At 39.1% G+C, this 18388-nt stretch overlaps 1 protein-coding gene across 3 annotated transcripts in view; it reads left to right on the top strand.

Moving 5' to 3' along the window:
- The window catches only part of TSPAN9 (tetraspanin 9), a 172410-nt gene that overhangs the window by 12320 nt on the left and 141702 nt on the right, over window positions 1-18388 (top strand). Inside the window, exon 2 of one of the 3 annotated variants that reach the window (XM_084502822.1) lies at window positions 942-986. The exons of the other annotated variants lie outside the window; for them this stretch is intronic. The gene's annotated coding sequence lies outside the window, so the exon portion shown is untranslated. The remainder of the gene's footprint in view (window positions 1-941; window positions 987-18388) is intronic. 3 annotated transcript variants of the gene reach the window in all.

The following is an 18388-nucleotide window of genomic DNA, read 5'->3' as shown; positions in this document are numbered from 1 at the left end:
TAAAAACATTTAGAAATCAACTATTTTCTTATAGATATGCTTGAATACTTTTTGTGACATCTAGTCTTTGGAAATAATACTTCAGAATCATACATGATAAAGTAATGCAGGTTGAGGGAAAACATTCATTTAAAAACAACAGCAGCTATGTTACAATGGAAAAGTTTCTGTTGACCAGGTTTTACGGAGATTTATAAATAATCAGTCTATACTTCTTGTATGCAGTTGCAATAATTTTTATGAGGTTTTAAACATTGGAGACGGTACTGTTCTGTAACTTCTCTTCATGTTACTAATGGAAGTCCTGGACTCAGGCTGGCCAGTTTGCTATTTCTGCAGCACTCTTCTACCATTGTTGTGGTGCTGTTACAGCCATGATAGTACCAGTATGAATTGTAGAAAGCGAGGTACTTTGTGTTGTTTGTTTTTTTGTGTAATTTTTCATTACAGCAGTGGTCTATCGTACTACAAGCAGAGGTGGGACCAGTCAGAAAGTGGGACTAGTACAGGAAACCTCAGCAGAAGTCTTGTTTAATCAGTTCTTGCTGTTGTAAACATGTATGTCATCGGGTGTCTTGGTGGTGATAAGGGACCTAACTACAAAGGGGACCAGTAGTTCTGATTTAACTTGGCACACAAGGGTTTGCTTTTTCCCTTAATTTCTGCTTTCCCTTTGGTTTCTGTGAGTTTTCTTAATATTTTTCTATTGCCAATATTTAAATTAATTCCTGGACGAAATTAGTGTGTTATAATCTAGATACCAATGTTTAGACTTACTCCTTTTGTTCAGAAGCAGATGGGATTTGATGTAAAGTTGTTTTGTTTGTTTGTTTTCTGTTTTTTCCTCAAGTCTTTTCTGTCCTCTTGAGGAAATTATGTTTGTGATATGAAGTGAGTCCACAAGGCAACAAGATTCACTTTGGTTTTCTTCATCTCTCCAGGTTTGCTTGGGGACCTTTCCATTGGCATACATCCAATTGCCTCAAGTAAGAAAGATCTCTGGTGATGGATACTCAGAATCAGACAAAGCAATCTTTAGTGAAGTTTAAGTTAATATTGAAGGGACATACGTTGGGCCAACATTAAGCCCTTATGAAACCTTGTTGTAACCTGTTCTTGCCACAAATTCTGAGTGAATTCAGAGTAAAGTGATTGCTGGTGCAGTTGCCTCCGAGTGCTACTTTAGATACCAAATCAAGTGTAGCGGAGGAGGTCAGTAATTCTACTAATTATCTGCAAACATTGTTTTTCCATAACTTTTCTTACCTGTTTCTGCCATTTGGAGGGAAAGGAAGCAGGGAAGATGCTGGATTGCTACTGATACAAAGTCTATGGTCCACTTTCATTAATCCATATAAGCTTTGTCCTTTTGTACAAGTGTACATTTATAAACAGACTTGGAAAAATAATCTTATCTTTAAAGGACCTACTGTTACCCTTATGTTAGCTGTCCTATGGCAGCTGTAGGATGAGCTGCAGAGCTATTGCTTTGTGTTTTTGTACTTTCTTCTTCAGGGATTTAGCCTTGGCTAACAAGTGAGTGGACAATGTAGTACTGCCTGCCTTTCATTGCATTTCTGACATAGTGAGCTCAGTGAAAGGAAGGCAGGCAGACAGACACTTTCTTTGTCAAATGGTCATGGGATCCGCCGAAGGCTCCAAGGAGTGCAGACCTAGCAATGGGACCAGCAGAAAGATAATACTTCGCTTATACACTTGGCCTGCTATGAACTGTTGCATACCTTTGTGCTGCTCCACAGCTTCCCACAAAATGCAGTTCTTCGTGAGCTGCCCAATATGGGTCTGTACCACAGGGGTCCGTTCTTAAGGAATGGACTGCTTCAGCATGGGTCACCCAGGGAACAGCAGCTCCCCCCAGACCCCCTGCTCCTGCGTGGGCTCCTTTCCACGGGCTGCAGCTCCGGCCCGGGCCTGCTCCTGCGGGGGCTCTCCATGAGCTGCAGCCTCCTCCAGGCCACATCCACCTGCTCCACCGGGGGCTCCTCCACCCATGGGGGGGGCTGCAGCGTGGAGATCTGCTCCATGTGGGACCCATGGGCTGCAGGGGGACAGCCTGCTCCACCATGGCCCTCTCCGTGAGTTGCAGGGAAGCTTCTGCTCTGGTGCCTGGAGCAAGTCCTCCTGCTCCTCATTGACTTTAGTGTCTGCATTTTTTTTTTTGCCTTTATTCAGTGTGCTGTCCCACAGGCACAAGCAGTGTCTCTCACTGACTTGGCTCTAGCCAGTGGTGGGTCCCTTTGGAGCCAGATGGAACTGGCTCTTATTTAACAAGGGGCAGCTTCTGGACTCTTTTCACAGAGGCCACCCTGACAGCCCACCTGCTACCTAACCCATGCCACGTAAACCCAGTATAGACGCTTGTATAAAACTTGTGAAGACAACTGTAGGCAAAGAACATGTGTTGTACCTTTTGGGATGAGTGATTGGAGATTATGGTCTGTGAAGGAAAAACATCTCCTTCCTGCAATTGGAAAATGCAAATAATATGTTAGGTGAGGCTAAGAAAAAGAAGTGCTGAAGCTTTCCTTACTCTTGTGTAAATCATCATTACAGGTGATACCACACAATGGCTAGTGTCGTTTTTTGAGGATATTGCACAGATGCATTGACCTTGGAAAACTGTTTATATAAGGGAGAACTAAGAAGGATAATCTGTGGGATTTTTCTGTATCAAAGCAATAGTTCTGTTTAACTGCATGGAAAATCTCACTTGTGGGTTCTGTAAGTTTTTGAGAAAAAATAATTAGTGTATTAATGAAGTGCACAAGTAGTTTAAAATATGTACTTGTATTGGGCAGGAATAGCTTCAGGATCTTTCTGTTGCAAGACAAAGAGCTAAACGATGATTGGGCAGTGTTAGATGTTGATATAGGTAACATCTGTGTTTGTAGTAGATAAGAGAATATTACAGTACATCAGATAAAGAACCTATGAAACTTTATGCTATAGCATTTAAGCCATTTGTAAAAAGCATTGATTTAGGCATAAAATATATTTCCTGTAAGACTACTGTGTGTTTACACCTTGTAATGATTCTTTGGTTTACTTTTTGTATGTGTGTCATGCTCTGAATGGTGTTCTGTTAATTCCCTTGTAGGGCTCTACTCTTGGGTGGTGGAGCACACCAGTGAAAACCTAGCTGGGGAAGACTGAAATGCTTGATTCTTGGCTCACGAGTTTTCATTTTGTTTCTCCTTGTGCCACTTGACATGATTGCAGTTTTGTGATCTTTTTTTTTGGCCCTGTTTCCACCCCTTTAAATTTTGATACTATGGAAATTAATGTACCATTAACTATTTTGCTTAAACTAGTTTATATTATGAAAATAAGAATTCCCATGGCCGCCTTAACTCTGACCCGAGAAAAGAAAGCACACCAAGTGAGTGTCCTAAGTTACACAATTATGTAGCAGCGGGCACTAGGATATATATTATATGTGGCAAATATTTCCATTGCAAATCTGTTCCAAGTCCGTAACAGTGTTAAAACGCTAATTATGGTAAATGATTGTATTACACTGGTAAATCAGTATAGACTTGATTCCCAAGATGCTAATCTGTGAGTCATATCATCAAGGAGTGCAAAAGAATGCACACTCATCAAGAGAAAGAGAAGACAGATAAAGTTATTGAAACATTTTTCTTGCGTGCACAGGAATATGTAGTTTTCTACCCTTTCCATTATGTTACTGAAATTATTTTCTCTGTGTATTGAATATTTAGTATCCCTTGTCTAAAGCAGGCCTTTAAATTACATCAATTTCATTATTTTGATAATCAGTGTTAGCTGTGTTAGCTACAGAATTTCAAATACTCCCTTACTGTAATTCAAGGATTTTATTTTCAAAGATGTCCATTTCTGTTAAGAAGATAGGATTTTGTCAGAATGGGAAATGTGATTTTTACTTTTTATGAAAGATGCTTATATTTATACATATTAAAAAGTTGAATTTCTAGTAACTGATCAATAAAGTTATTGATAACATAATTGAATTTCTTACTAGTGTGTGGTGTTAACATTGAATGAAATACTATTCATTTGAAATTAAATGCAGTGTATAGCAAAAGCTGTGGTAGGGAACTGTTCAATAAAGAAGTCAGACTCAGGTTGTTTTTTTTGTTACAAAGAGGCTACCAAGTCTGGTGTGTTCCAAAGACTACCGCCCCTTCCTACTTTTTCAAGTAGGATCAAGTGATGCTGTAATAAGGAAACTCCGAAATATCAAAGGATTTTATGCCATATATTATGTCAAAAAGGAGGGGGAGCACAAGTAGTGTTCTCCTCTGTCCTCCCAGTTGGTGACTGGGACCCAGGAAGAAAGAGACGAATGTGCTGAGTGAATGATTGGCTGCAAGGCTGGTTTCATGCCAAAGGTTTTGGGTTCTATGACCTTGGATGCACTTTTGAGGGACCGGGCATGCTCGTGCCAGATGAGGCACATCTGACCAGGTGGGGCAAGAGTATTCTGGGCAGTAAGCTGGCTGGGCTTATCGGGAGAGCTTTAAACTACTTGCAGTGGGGAAAGGGGATGCACCTCCGCGTGAAGGAAGCATACCTGAGAACACTATCACTCTAAGTACCAGCAGGGAAATACTTGTGAACTGTCCCAATGCAGTCAGGAAGGGTTCTGGAAATGTGATACAACCAATTGCCCAGCTGGAGTGCCTCCACACCAACACCCGCAGCATGGGAAACAAGCAAGAGGAATTGGAAACCATGGTGCAATTAGACAAATATGACCTGATTGCAATCACGGAAATGTGGGATGGATCACATAACTGGAGCATTGGATTAGAGGGCTACAAACTCTTCAGAAGGGATAGACAGGGAAGAAAGGGGGGGGGGGTAGAAGGGATAGACAGGGAAGAAAGGGGGGGGGGGTTGTTGCCCTCTACATTAGGGAAGGGATTACTTGTGAAGAGTTGCCTCTGAGAAACAGCCATGGACAGGTTGAGAGCTTGTGGGAGAGAGCTAAAGACAATACCAATAAAGGACAGGTTGTAGTTGGGGCCTACTGCAGGCCACCTGATCAAGGCGAGCCTGTGGATGAGGCGTTCAGGCTCCAGCTACAAGAAGTGTGGTGCTCGCACGCTCTCATCCTGATGGGGGACTTCAACCAGCCAGATGTCTTCTGGAAAACTAGACAGCAGGCTGTAAGCAATCCAGAAGGTTCCTAGAGTATGCTGAGGACAACTTTCTGGTCCAGATATTAGACAAACCAACCAGAGGAGAAGCGTTACTTGACCTCGTGCTTACCAATGTGGAAGAGTTCATTAAAAAGGTCAAGATTGGAGGCAGTCTGGGCTGCAGTGAACACGCCCTGGTTGAGTTTGTGAACTCGAGGAATTATGGCCTGGCAAAGAGCAAAGTCAGGACCAGGAACTTCTGAAGAGCAAACTTCAAAGTATTTAAAGACTGAGTAGATGAGATCCCCTGGAACACCATCCTTAGGGACAAAGGAGCTGGGCAGATCTGGCAACACTTCAAGGATGTTTTCCTTAGAGCACAAGAACTCTCCATCCCCTCGTGTAAAAAAGTGGGCAGGGAGGGGAGACAACAGGGATGGTTGAGCAAGGCAAGGATTCTATAGGTACATTGCTCAGAAAAGAAAGGCCAAGGAGATTGTGCCCCTCTGATAAACGAGAAGGGTGGACTGGTACCAGAAGACATGGAGAAGGCTGAGGTACTCAGCAACTTCTTTGCCTCAGTCTTTGCTGCCAGTCACACTTCCCCAGTCTTTCATTTCCCTGAACCCATAGATGGAGGCTGGGGGAGCAAAGTTCTTCTGACTGTAAGTGAAGAGCAGGTTTGAGACCACCTGATGAAACTAAACAAGTACAAGTCTATGGGGCCTGATGTCATGCATCCCAGGGTCCTGAGGGAACTGGCTGATGTGGTTGCCAAGCCTCTTTCCATCATATCTGAAAAGTCCTGGCAGTCGGGTGAGGTCCCTGTCGACTGGAAAAAGGGAAACATCACTCCCATTTTGAAAAAGAGTAGAAAGGAGGACCCAGGGAACTACAGACTGGTGAGTCTCACCTCTGTGCCTGGCAAGATCATGGAAAAGCTCCTCCTGGAAGCAATGTCAAGGCACATTCAAGACAAAAAGATAGCCAGCATGGCTTTCAGTAAGGGTAAATCGTGCCTGATGAATCTGGTGGCTTTCTATGACAAAGTGACTGCATCAGTTGACAAAGAAGGACTGACAAATGTCATCTACCTGGATTTCTGCAAGGCCTTTGACACAGTCCCACATGACATCCTGATCGCCAAATTGGAGAGAGATGGATTTGAAGGGTGGGCCATTCAGTGGATAAGGAGTTGGCTTGAAGGTCACACCCAGAGAGTGGTAGTCAATGGCTCTACATGTATGTCCTAGTGGAGACTGGTGACAAGTGGTGTCCCTCAAGGGTCTGTCCTGGTGTGTCTGTTTAATATCTTTATTGATGATACAGACAGTGGGATTGAGTACACCCTCAGCAAGTTCACAGATGACACCAAGCTGAGTGGTGCAGTCAGTACCACAGAAGGGACCTAGACAAGCTTGAGAAGTGGGCCTACATGAACCTAAAGGGGTTCAACAAGTCCAAGTGCAAGGTGCTGCACCTGGGTTGGAGCAATCCCAGACACGAGGACAGACTGGTAGAAGAACTCATTGAGAGCAGCCCTGCAGAGAAGGACTTGGGGGTGCTGGTGGATGAAAAGCTCGACATGAACTGGCAGTGTTCACTTGCAGTCCAGAAGGTCAACAGCATCCTGGTCTGCATCAGCAGAGGGGTGGCCAGCAGGTCTAGAGAGGTGATTGTCCCTCTCTGTTCTGACCTTTTGAGGCCCCACCTGGAGTACTGTATCCAGATTTGAGGCCTCCAGCACAAGGAAGATGTTGATCTATTAGAATGAGGAGGGCTACACAGATGATCAAGGGGCTGGAGCACCTCTGCTATGAAGAAAGATTGAGAGAGTTGGGGAGGTTTAGCCTGAAGAAGAGAAGGTTCTGGGGTGACCTCGTGAACCCAATAGGTTCACTGGGGTGAACCCAATTCTTGGGTTCTGATTTTTTTTAATGTCTGTAAAGCACTGAGCACCCTGATTGTTCTCACTTGTGGAATGAAATCCAAAAGGATATAAGAGATGCTTTGTGATGGTATGTTTTTGGCAAGCAGCTATTTCAAATGAGATGGACATTTTAACATGTAGGATGTATTGAATAATGGGTTTTAATTGTTTGAGTTGCTGTTGTAAGGAGGTAAGGTGGCACTATGCCTGACCAGTGTGGACTGTGGGTTCTCCTAGGGTAACCTTGGGTAACTCTTCAGGGCAGGCCTGTTTTTCATTTGTCTAGGGTTATTGCCCAAAAATTCTTTGTTCTGCATCAGAGTGAGGTACCGGGAGGAGGGCCTGAGAAATACTCTACAATTACAGGCTGTGGAGTTTAATCCAATGAGATCAAACAAGGAAGGTGGCAGAAGTATGAGAGCAGATTTGTTAACTTATTTGACTGTTACAGAAATAACTTGATTACCTGGTTGTATAAGAGGTGTGTATTTATTAAAATGCATGTAAAGCACCTAGGTGTTCTACAGCTAACATTTTGTTCATCTCTGATTTAAGTGAGTTCTTGACATAGGTCTGTGTTCTTTGTCATATAAATAGCTTGTTCAATTAAATGGGTAATGGAATATCAGGTCTTCAGGCACGTTATTAAAAGTCCTGTTAAGGTAGTTTGAGGAAAAGAAAATTCCATTTGGCTACAGCCTTGGGATTGGCTTTTTGCAAGGTGATGGTAATTTCACTTACAGGGGTCTGTTTCAAAATGCATTCTAAAGCCTCGAGGCAGAATTGTAAATGATCCCATCATGTAAGTTGCTAAGTAATACAATACAGTTAAGCTATAGTATGCCATAATCTTGAATCTCCATGTAAGAGCACCCCACTGGCAAAAGATAAATTAGTTATGGGGAAAGGAAAATGGTTTGTCCCAGAGGTATTGTTAATCACTGGTTCTCAGGTTGCTTGAACCTCGGATTTTTACTCCCATCATTAATTAACTTAGGAGGTGCTCTCTGGTCCCACCAAAGAAAACTGTTTCACCAAGAAAACTTTTTTATTTATTTATTTATTTTTATTTTTATTACTTCTGATCCATTAGAATATCAGATTTGTGGCTTTCTGCTACAGGTAGATTTTTTTTTAAGCTTTTTGATGTGGAGAAACATTTTCACATAAGTCTTTAGTGACATACAAAACCAAATCTGCTTATGAAAAACTAAGTGAGACTCTCTTGCTCTTTGAGTAAGGCACAGAGGAAAGTGATTACTGATGTAGCATTATTGTCTGGTCTTCCTTAGCTTGTCTTCCTTGTTCCTTGTCACATAGCTCCTGCAGAGAGCTGTGGTTCTTGGCTGCCTTCCATACAGCAGTTCTAAAGCACGTCTATCTTTGAAAACAATTGGGTGCTTCTCTCTGGTTTGAGCTTGTCTCTTCTATGTAGGTATTTTGCTAATTAACTCTTTCAGAAGGATCATAACACATTTGTAAACTCACAGATAACACTAAGCTGAGATGAAAGGGAACATGAACACTCAGAAGACCACTGAGATAACAGAAATGAACTGGGATACAAAAATTGGAACCTGAACTTACAATTTTAAGTCTATAATGAGAGACTGAAATAAACACTTAGAGTTACAAAAATGTTAAGTATTCAAGAAGGACTTTTTACTTCAATGTGAGTTTCTGTAAATGTCTCATGTTTTCAAAACAGACATCACAAAGGATTCAAGAAACTACACTAAGCTACTCAAATCTTCTAGTTTTAATTACTTAACCCAAGTGAGCTCATCATCAGTTCAGGAGAATGTTCTTATTCCAAATGTTTTAGTTTTAGATATGTGAATATATACTTATTGTTTTCTTTAAAAAAAGTTATAATTTAAAATAGGATAGAGGAAAAAAATGAAGTTAAATACTGTTCACATTTGTGAGATGAAATGGGAAAGCCTCTGTGATGTGTATTGGTGTTCATCTGCTAGCTTATTGGACAGCTGTGAACTAAATATGATTTGTTAAAGCAGTAGTTTCAGTCTTTCTGTTTTCAGATAATAAACATATTCTGCTGGAAGCTCTCTATATGGTCAATTCAAACACACTTTGAACTCTGATTTTGAGCTGCTGTATTAAAGTTCCTGTCCCAGCTACTCATGTCTACTTGCACATCACTCTCATGCTGCTCAGCTCCAGAGAAACTCTGTATGGCTGTATCTATTTATTTTTAGGAACTAATAAAAAGAATTTATTAGAGTACCAAAACTTTCATGGTCAGTGGATTATTTTATTTTATTTTATTTTATTTTATTTTATTTTATTTTATTTTATTTTATTTTATTTTATTTATTTATTTTATTTTGTGTAAAATTAGCTCTTATTATTCCTGAACATTTTCATTCAGTACAGGAGAGAAATTAGGTCATATAGCTGTGTCTCCATGTGGACATGTGTTTATTTTTTCCTTCTCTTTCAGGAATGAGCATTAAAAGTCAGGTTTGCCTATACGTTGCTAGCAGTGGTAAGAATGATGGGAGGCACTGTGTGCATGGAGAATGAATTTTGCAAGGCTAAGAACAGAAATGGAATTCGGTACCTGTGACTGTAGGCAGGACAGATGACACAGATTTGTGGGAAACAGTTGAAAAAGCAGGACATCTCACCCTTACAGGAAGGTTAGTTTGAATTGTGGCAGAAAGTGAACTTGAAGCAGAACCAGACTTTGCAGGGGCTCTGCCTCTGTCATGGGAATGCACAGTGTTGACAGTAGTTATTTTGCAATTGTTTCCAGATCAAGTAATCTATAATGGACTAATCACAGTGCTGCTGAATGAAAATAAGTTAATACCAGTTACTGGTAGTTACAGATGCAGTTTTTTCAAGTGGCTTATATTTTAGAATGTATTTGTTTTTATAAACAAACAAACAAACAAACAAAAATACATACTTTTCAAGTGGCAGCATACAACAATTAATTTATATTGTCTCTAGGGATTTATTTTTAGCTTGTGTCATGTTTACCTAAAGTATAGTTCAGTGATACATATTTCTCTGACACCATTTTCTGCTTTTTTTCTTACATGCCTCATATATATTGCAAAGTTTAAAAACTGGTAAGGAAGAATTTAATGAAGACTGCTTGTTGTGATGTGTACATTTCGTTCACTCTTGATGTTAATTTTTTAATGGGTGCAACAGAATTCAAACATAAAGCACTATGAGCAGTGTTACTTAAAATATGCCATGCTAAACCTGTTTTTTTTTTTTTTCTCCCCTCCTCCCATGGTTCTAACTCCTGTTCATGTACTAAAAAGTAAAAGTTGTGCTAAGAGCTGATTTTTGTAGGGAGGCTTCGCAGAAAACCTGTCAAACATGCTTTTTGTCCAGCCACACCTTTGATACTTGCTGCTGTTAGAGTCAATCCAGAGACATGCAAGATGGGAAGAAGATGCCAGGATTGAACTGATATTGATATTTTGCAGTCTTGAATAAGAACATCAGTAGACTTGTAAAGTTGGTATCCTTCCCTGTATTTTATTGCTATAAACTTGTTATTTAATTAATTAAAAAAAAAAAAGAGTTTGTGGAAAGCTAATGAGTATGGCTGTATTCAAATATAAGCATGCTATTTATCACCTTTGGTGTGCGTTGATGTGTATTTGGTTTTAAAAGCTAATGACTGAAATAAAAATCTTAGGAGCAGTGTTAAGTTTATTGTTAAGATTCCTTACAAGTCAAAAGTGTTGTCTGCTTTAGTCTACAGTTTGCTTTTTTTTTTTTTTATTTCTTTAAGGCTGTGTACGGTGTCTTTATTTATTGGCATAATGCCGTATGCAATGGAGTTCTCAGCAGGGAAAGAGCTGGTGCCAAGGGATGTACATTTTTAGTGTTTCCTGCCTTTGTATTTTCATGCAAGTGCTTCCTTTGATAGCAGAATATAATAACGCATAGACTGAACTCTAAGTTTGTTTTTGTTGTTGTTGTTTGTGTGTGTGTGTGTGTGTGGTGTTGTTTTGTGTTTTATTTTTTAAACAGTTGTTACTTGTTCAGGAACAATGGATTACAGTAGACTAGTACCAGCCATCTACAAGTAATGGATGAGGGTGCAGTTGAGAGAATCCAGCCAAGCTCAGACAAATTCTTGTTTGTTAAAACATCCAGAGCTACCCAATTTGAAATGTATCAAATGAGGCTGATGAAGCTTAGGTGAATGAGGGGATAATAGCACAATGTGGAAGTAAAGAGTAGAATGGACATGGGAATTCTTTCTTTTAAAGGTAGGGTATGTAAAGAGAGAAACAAAAAAGTCACCTTCAACATTTTCATAGGTTTAGATACTGAAATTGTTCAGTGACTTTGTCCATTTTTCGTTCTCTGCTTTCAGTTTACAGCAAGTTGCAGATAAATTTCTGTACCCTTGTTTCAAAACAATGTATGTTAATTTACCTTATGCATTTTTATTTGCATAATTTCATGGACACCCAATCAGAAGAAATGTGAAGTAAGTACTTAAAATTCAAAATATATACTATGGCTATATGATTATATATGTTCTTTTATCTTACAATTTACTAGTCTTCCAAGATTCTTAAAAGAAAGGTTTTGGTTTCTTTCTGCCATGGTACAGGAAGAGGAGGTTCACATGAAAAGGTGGGAAAAACAATAAAAAAAGACTGTATGTATTACTTTTCATAGAGCATATCATCATTATAGATTGTAGAAGTCATCATCAGCGTTTATGGTGGGGCTTTGAGATCAATGCATTTAAAAGAGTTCTGGAAGTATAGTTACATAATGAATACCAAGTATTATACTCCAGAAATCTTACTTGGAGAGGGATTTCAAATGTTTGGGTTTAGCTTTTCAATCTATACCCTATTAACTATGTGTAATTAAAGATTTTCAAGTGGGAACAACTTGCAGGAGAGTCACTATTAGACAACTAACTTCTATTAAATTCTTGTCAGTTCCTGTGAGAATACAGCACTCACCATTTCAAGACTGCACACAATCCCACCTTTTATGTGAAGAGGCAGGCTGTGCATCACAGTGTGTTAGTTCTGGTCTGACCAAGATGCCAGAACAATTCCTCTTGATGGACCAGTGAACTTCTGGTGTTGTAAGAACACAGCACGTGTACTGCACCATGTGAAGGGAAGGTTGTTGCATGAGATTGGATGCATGCTTCCTATTCAGCAGAAATGCAGGCATTTTCTTCCTGTTGCAGTAACTTTTGTTGTTACCTGTTCTAAACCGTATTTATCTTTTCTCCTCCTATATATTTAACTCTGCTTCAGAGAGCCAGACTGCTTACTGTGATGCAATGCGTACTGCTGATAATGGTGTGAATAATACTGAATTTTTTGACAGATTTCACAGAAATTCTGAACAATACTGGCTATGTAATGTGGGTGACTGTTTCAGTATGTGTAACTCAGAGTCATGGGTTCAAATCGAAGCCAAGTATTACGTCAGACTGTGTTCCAGGCAGTGATTTATGTTGGCCCTGCTGGGTTACTGCTTTTCTCAGAGTTTGTGTCAGCAGCTCTATTCATGATTGACACGAAGTCTTCATCAAGATAATGGCATTAAAGGTGGGCCCTTTCATTGACTGGTGTTGGCAGACGCTTGACACTATTCAACTGGTAGCCTTCATGCTAATGATGGCTCTTATGGAGCAGATATGGAAGGATAATGGTACTATAGAGGGGATACAAAGGTCAAGGGTGACCATCTGCATCAAGGAACCTTTCAAAATATTTGCTTCCCAGACTGATTAACAGCTTGTGTCTATATGACCTTATGTATCTTTGTACCCATATCAGTGCGTTTGCATTGAAAGAAGCATAAGGAGAGAGTGGGGAAACTGAATTAAATTTTCCTGGAACAAATGCTGCTAAGTAAAGTGCAAAAGCTGTGGTTGAGCAGCCCAAACATGCCTCAGTACTAAAAACATGTGACAGCACTCCTTGTAAATGCAGAACAGGAAACCCTGGTATAGGCATGTGTCAGCTGTAATGCCTTTTCAAATACAGTCTTAACAGCATTTACGCATGCTGTTGCTTCAAGGTGATAGCACCCAAAAATAAATAACTACTGATGTTCATAATGTTACTATCAGAAAGGGTATTGACTCCCTTGTGGTTAGGGTTATTGGGTGAGACGACATCTACAGCTAATAGTTGGCACACTGACTACATCAGATTGATAACAAATTTGATAATAAATTGATAACAAGAGGGCAAATTGTGCCTGACCAATCCGGTGGCCTCCTATGATGGAGTGACTGCATCAGTCGACAAAGGAAGATCGACCAATGTCATCTACCTGGACTTCTGTAAGGCCTTTGACACGGTCCCACGTGACATCCTGATCTCCAAATCGGTGAGAGTTGGATTCGAAGGGTGGACCATTCAGTCGATAAGGGATTGAAGGCCACACCCAGAGAGTAGTGGTCAGTGGCTGTGTGTCCAGGTGGAGGCTGGTGACAAGTGGTGTCCCTCAGGGGTTCGTCTTGGGACTGGTACTGTTTAATATCTTTATCAATGATGTAGATAATGGTATCTCCAGCTAATAGTTGGCACATTGACTATAATAGATTGATAACAAAATTGATAATAAATTGATAACAAGAGGGCAGTGTGCCTCTTTTTTTTTACCGTGAGGGTTGTCAAACACTGGAGTAGGTTACTTACAGAAGTGGGAGATGTACAAAACCCAACTGGACACAGTCCTTTGCAACCTGCTGCAGCTGACCCTGCATGATTAGGGTGACTGGACTAGATGATCTCAAGAGGCTGCTTCCAAACGCTATGATTCTGTGATTTCATTATTTTTTTTCCAGGAACCAAAGTGAAGTAGTCCAGCTTATATTAGCCTTTATTTTCCTTTTTCCCTTTTTGAAGACATATGAAACATTTGCCATTCTCCAGTCACAACAGACCTACCATGTGATCTCTACAAGCTTTCAAACATGACAGTGAGCAGTCTTGCTATTATGTCAGCCTATTCTTTCAGCACCCTAGAATGCATCGTCTCTGGTCTCAGATACTTCTGTAGGTTGAGTTTTTTTAAGAGATCCCTGACTCAATCTGCTTGTGCTACTGATGTTTCTTACGCACCTTGAGCTCTGTCTCTGTACATAGTGCCTGAGGTCTTCCTCACGAAGACTGAGGTAAAGACATTAAGAACCTCACCTTTATCTGTATCTGGTGACATTACACCATTTGCTACCCAGCAGGCCCATGTTTATTCTTTTCCTGTTGAGGTAGCTTTTGTTTTCACCCGTGATGTCTCTTGCCAGTTTCAAATTTAGTTGAGTTTTGGCTTTACTAGCAACACTCAACGTACCAGATGGGGTTTCAATCTTCCTCCTTTCTACTCTGTCCTCATTTCTATTTCTTGTGAATGTCCTCTTTGCATTAGAACTCAGTCCTAAGTTCCTTGTTTAGCCAAGCCATTCTCTTGTATATACAACTTTTCCTGAGTGGTAGAACAGACTGTTCTTGTGCTTTCTTATTTATGATTTCTGATTTGTAATAAGAAAATCCTCAGCTATTGCTCACTGAAGTATACCTATGGTATCATGTGCAGATGTTAACTAAGCCTGGGAAGCAGAGTGGCTGTGTTTGTAATGTTACAACTGACCTAATCAGTCTTATCTGTCAGCCGGGTTAATCAGTTCAGGAACAGCACTGTCCTGATGCAATTACACTTCCATTGGTTCTACAGCAAACCTGGTTAGTACTTGTTCATAGATCTATATTTCATGCTACAAACATACCTGTGAATAATGATTTCCAGGAAACATAGTGCATTATATCCAACTTCAGACTGGGCCCTGACTCCTCAGTCATAATGCTAGATGAGTTTCATGTAGCAATCCAGATGTGGTGGTGATTTTTTTCCCTACTAACTAAAACCTGACTTTTATTTTCCTTTTTTAGCCCACTAGATAGCTTATCTTGATTGCTTACCTGTTAAAAATATTTCTCTTTTTTCCGTCAGCATCTAATATTCTTAGGTGTCTCACTTTTTGGTACGGTAGCTTTGTTCTTTATTTTGTTATTGGTGCTCAGGAATTCATTTAATTTGCTGACAAAGGACTTTATCCCCTTCAGCGCATGTTTCCTTCTGAGCTTTTCTGGTTCTGCATGCCAGCATGGTAGTTAAACTCAAGTTAAAATTCGTATGTAGGGCTTGAGGAGGAAAATAAGATTTTTTCAGCAATGTTTTTATATAAATAGATTATTTTAAATATAGTGAATTTTAAAAGCTATAAAATATCAATAGTTCTTTAGTTTTAATGTTTGTTTATTTTACGGCTTGTGCTATGGAAATACATGATTAATTCTTTTCTCTTTTAAAATTTAAATAATTTCCTTCTTCAGCATCAAGCAGAGCTTTTCATTTGGCACCCTTTCAGTTTTCATAGAAAAATAGGGCTGAAGTTGAGAAAAAAAAAAAAAACACACACAGAAAACTATCCATCATGACTTCATTTAGTCAGCTGCTGCAGCACAGAATCATACCTTACAGAGATGTGGTTGAAAACCTTCATTTTAAAGACAAAATTGGCCCAACACTTGTTTAAAAATTGAATTCCATTTTTTTTTTTTAACCTTAAAGTGGTTAATAATACACAATAAAAAATAATTTCCTAATTCATGTCTCATTTCAGTCTTCATCTTGGCTAGTCTTTACATTAATTTTAACACTAGATGGCGGTTGAAACACTTCAGTCCTACCAGAAAGCGCACTTTAGGAGGGCAGCCTTCATTTTTCATTACCAGAAGAATGGAGGTTTGTTAACTGCCTGCTATATAATGCTTATTTTTAGCAAATAATTTCCTTGTTTTCTTTCATTCCTTTAAAAACTTAAACATCTAGCTTGTAACAGCACTTATGTATGTTTTTATAGCACTATCATGCAGTTTGTTTAGCAGTTAAGGAGGGAGAATAGTTTTTCATTTTAGTAGATATGAAAACATACAGCTTGTATTTCCTGTATGATTACCTGGATGATGGAACACTTTGGTTTAAGAAACAAGGAGAGGTGTCAGAGATTGGAATGTATTAAAGGCCTATACTGCTATTTTTTTCCTCAAGCAGGCAAAAGCACTTCTGATTCTTTTTTTTTTTTTTTTTTTGTATGTAATTCTAAATTTAATTTGAAAACACTAAAACACTTGAGTTGATCTTTCCTTATTTTGTTCATTGCTTCAAGGTTATTTTTTCCCAGTTGAGCTTCAAAATTGCAACTCACACTTCCAGATACTATGTTATTCTTTCAGCAATCAGAAAACATAATCCAATATGAAGGCTTTAGAAAAGAAAGTTCCAAATAAACTTGAGTTATTCTTGAGTTATTAAAATCCAAGTTAAACTTGATTATTTTCAAAGTTTGCATGAAAATTGCCACAAGATCTCTTCCTGTCTTAATATTGGAACCATTACATATTCATATTACGAATGTGTGGTGAAAAGCATGGTACTCTTTCCAAATTGCTTCAATGGTGTATTGTCAGAGGTGTGATACTCATCTGTTCTGACTGTCAAGTAAAGACCTGTTATAATTTACAAGTGAGTTGGTTGCTCGTGTATATGTTTGGCTTTTACCTTGTCTCTTCTTTTGAATCCATTAGACTTACTGAAATGTTGAACAATATTTGAATGACTGAATATTTATTTGCACTTGAACTTTGAATGGTATTTGCAACAACAACAAAATATTATCAGTAAGACTTAAGGTAAGGAACTCTTTGTCTCTAATGATTAGTTTAAGAGAATGATCTCCTTTTTCCTTGTATTGATGTCAGATGATTTATTTATATCTCTACAAATAATGTATTCTGAAAAGTAATCTATGCCTGTTTTAGGGACGTACTGTACCTTAGCAAATTTTTAGTGACAATCAGGGCATAGTATTTTCTCTTTCCAGCTAAGCTTCTGGAATTGTATAATATAAGGAATTATTGGCTTTCTCTATTTTTATCAAAAGCTTCTCTTTAGTTTCGAGAAAATACCTAAGCTATAGACACAAGCAGCAAAAGAAAAATAAATTGTATTATTAAAAACAAACAGCAACAAAACAAACAAAAACAACATCAAAAAACCTAAGCCTGGTTTCAGATAGCAGACTGCATGGTTTTGCTAGGGATGCTGAGACTGATGAAAAACTATAGATTGCAGTTTTGCAGGGTTTTAGATTGGCTTGGACTGTAGTAATCATTGAGGATGGAATGGCTGTATTTCTTATTGCTGTGATATCTTTAAATTGATGCGGGTTTTGTGTCCTTCGTTGTTTTCTCCTATAATTTCCTTTTTATATTGCAGAGAATACCTGTCAGTACACACTCAAATGGTGAGGCTGGTGTAAAATAGTAAGTTTCTGAAATGCAAGTAAGTGAATCCTAATAAAAAGGTTTACCATGCACCTGGGTAGTTGCTGGGCATCATTCAGGTGTAATTTGTTAAGACTTCTAAGAGATGTGACAACAAGCCCTTGTAGCAAGGTGATATGTTTACTATTGCAGAACAGGAAGATAATTTACGTCAGACTAAGGTTGAAGTAAAAAGCCACTCCCATGGGAACTGAACAGGCTAAGTGACATAGAGAAGAGGAGGAATGGCTACATGTTCTGAACTTTTTTTCATTGGAGCCAAGATTTTGACTGAAGTGATAATCTACTGTTCTTTCATTTGGTTAGGCCCAGGGAGACACCCAGGAAAGAGACTTACGCAACTTTTCCCCCTCTCCAGTGTTATTCACAATCTTTCAGCTAGTGGCTCTGTTGTGCAGCTGTGTAGACACTACGCTGCACACTGATAAGTTTAGCAGTGCAGAATCTGCATTATCAGTAGGTAGAACAGTGGCCTACTGTGCCACCTGGTTTTAGTCAGTCAGGCATTTAGTCAGTTGGACATAACATAATCATTCTCACCAGCCTGTGCTGATTGATAGACAGATTTTTAAAGTGGCTGATTCTGGCTTAATTTTTTTCATATGTGGTTCTATGACATCCAGGGCTGCTTGGCTTTTAGGAAAAAAAAAAAAAAAAAAAAAAAAACAGCAGTATTAGAGCACTTTTTTTTTATTCTCTTACCAGTTCTGGATTACAAAAGGCAACCAATTAAAAATGAGTAAAGCAATAGGACTTTTGTCCTATTTTGTTCCTAACTGCCATCCTTGCAAGCTGATTGATTGTAGTAGGCTTTATTTATACTCATTACAAGAGACATTGCTGGGGTCCAAATTTTCTTCAAGTGATGCTTAAGTGTTGGGTTGTGACTATGGCCTGAATTGTCACTGTGTGATCTCATT

Source organism: Aythya ferina (genome assembly GCF_964211825.1).
Source record: "Aythya ferina genome assembly, chromosome: 1".
Classification (NCBI taxonomy): Eukaryota; Metazoa; Chordata; class Aves; order Anseriformes; family Anatidae; genus Aythya; species Aythya ferina.
This window is presented reverse-complemented; position numbering and strand designations above follow the sequence as displayed.